Source organism: Acomys russatus, chromosome 18 (assembly GCF_903995435.1).
Source record: "Acomys russatus chromosome 18, mAcoRus1.1, whole genome shotgun sequence".
Classification (NCBI taxonomy): domain Eukaryota; kingdom Metazoa; phylum Chordata; class Mammalia; order Rodentia; family Muridae; genus Acomys; species Acomys russatus.
In genome coordinates, this window is record NC_067154.1 from 46,830,935 (window position 1) to 46,833,349 (window position 2,415).

General features: G+C 42.4%; 1 pseudogene; it reads left to right on the top strand.

The window, feature by feature from the left end:
* Nucleotides 1–1,577: 1,577 nt before the first annotated feature.
* Nucleotides 1,578–2,169, top strand: LOC127202400 (acidic leucine-rich nuclear phosphoprotein 32 family member E-like; annotated as a pseudogene).
* The last annotated feature ends 246 nt before the right edge of the window (nt 2,170–2,415 follow it).

The window sequence follows — 2,415 nt, forward strand, 5'->3', positions numbered from 1 at the left end:
GGTTTTCTACTGAGAGAATGTGGCCTAGCCTCACTTTGGGTATTTCATAGATTCTTTTATAAAATGAATTCAAAATAATTCACACACTGAATTGTAGGTGGCCACTGAAGACTAAAGACTTCTTTTCTCTAAGACTATTTTTCATAGCCTTGTGTCTTTCCCAGTTCACCCTTTTTGCTTTCTTTGTGTGGATGGAGCTATGCTTTCTCATCTTGCCCTGGTCACCTGCTGCCATGCCTCCCGTATCACTCTAGGCTCTCCCTCTAGAACCGTAAGACAAACTCTGTCTTACACAAGGCTTTCTCAGTCATGGTGTTTTATCATAACAATCTAAGGTAACAAATGAGGAAACAAAGGGTGCTACGCTCTTGTTAGTTTTTGTAGTTCCCTTTTAAGGAGTATGAGTTGAAAACTCAGAACAGAAGAGTAGAAATTAATTCCAAAGAGTCTCAGTAAAATGGCATTATGGTTATTCCATGCCTTCATTTATTTACATAAGTACATAAGACAATAGGAACAGAAATAATTCTCTCATCTTGGAGAAGAATCTTAAACTTCAAGTCGTCAAACACCAACTAAGTAGTCAAACAAGCTATAAGTAAAAATAAAACCTGAATCTGAAAAATTTCATACCATCAAATAGTGAAGAAAATCAGGTTGCAAAAATTAAAGAAATGTAATACTCATATGAACATTTTCTTTTCAAATATGAAAGTCACAAAAATATTTGTAGTTAGGCAGTCCCATAAATCACTCCAGTCTTGGTCCGTGGGTATGCACAGAGCCCGAACCAACAACCAAAGAACATTCATAGGCTGGACCTAGGACCCCTATACAGAAGTAGCAGATGTCCAGCTTGATGAACTTTTTGCAGCTAGGTCTCCTAACAATGGGAGTAGGGGCTGTTTCTGACTTTGTTGCCTGACTTTAGATCCCTTTCTCCTATCTGGGATGCCTTGTCAGACCTCAGTGGGAGAGGATGCACTTAGTCCGGCTGTGACTTGAGATGCCAGGATGGGTTAGTACCCCTTGGGGTCCTCCTCTTCTCTGAGAAAAAATAGAGGGGGGATAATGAGGGAAAGGTGCATGAGGATGCGACTTGGAGGAGAGGAGGGAGTGGCCTGGGATCAGGCTGTAAAGTGATTAAATAAATGTGGCGGGGCGGGGGGGCGGGTGGAGAAAATAAAACAAAAATATATCACATTACTAATTTTCAGCAGAAAAGGAGTTATTTTTATATAAATTTCTGTCTGAAATTATTGAAATGAGCAAACCAAAACTCTCACTTTAATAATAAAAAGGGGAGTTTCACAGCAGCCATTGAAGGAGAAGGAAAGGCTGGCATGCGCATGTCTCCCTCTGTGTGTGTATGTGTGTGCGCGTGTGTGGGTGTGTGGACTAGGAAATGAGTGCAAGTTAGTCCCAAGTTGTTGGACTCCATTTGCTATAATTTTCTTTCTCCCCAACACCCTGGTGGTAGTGCGTGCTTGTTGTGGCGTCTCTTTATCTCCAGAATGCTAGAAGTTTTTTGGGTTCTGGGGTAGTGGAGAAAGCAGGCGAGGGGAAAGGAAGATGACATGGAGATGAAGAAGATTAAGCCGGAGTTGAAGAACAGAGCCCCAGAGGAGGTGACAGACTCCTTGATAGTTGCTTGTGTGTCATTGTGGAAATCAAAGGCCTGAATGACACCCTTAAAGAACTGGCCAACGTGGAATTAAATTCTTTGGCCGGGCTTCCCAGCTTAAACTTCAGAAGGTTTAATTTAGCACCAGAATAATTTCTGGAGGTTGGAGTCCTGGCAGAGAAATGTCTGATTCTTACCTTCCTCAGTCTGAGTGGAAACAAAATTAAAGATCTCAGTGCAGTAGAAGCTCTGCAAATCTTAAAGATGTGAAGTATTGCCGTGTGTAACTGAGATCACAAACCTGAAAGATTACAGAGAAAGTATTTTCGAACTGCTGCTGCACTTAGGCAAATTCAGTCAGGACAATTAGGCTCCAGACTCGGAAGATGACGACGACGATGATGGTGGAGATGGAGATGAGGAAGACAAGGAAGAAGATGAAGCTGGTCCACCTAAAGGATATAAAGAGGAGGAAGATGAGGATAAGGATGAAGCCGGTTCAGAATTGGGAGAGGGAGAAGAAGAGGTGAATCTCTCATACTTAATGAAAGAAGAAATTCAGGATGATGAGGAAGAAGATTATGTTGATGAAGGGGCCGAAGAGGAGGAAGAGGGTCTATGGGGAGAGAAAAGGAAGCGAGATGCTACAGGTGGTGGAGTTGACAACCAGATCCCCACAGGAAGAGGATGCCTCACACTCCTGGGTGAGCAGGAAAGCAATCGCATTGTCTTTGTTTCTTTATGTATGTTAGCTGGCCCTATAGGAGAGGATGTGTAACTTTTCATAGGAA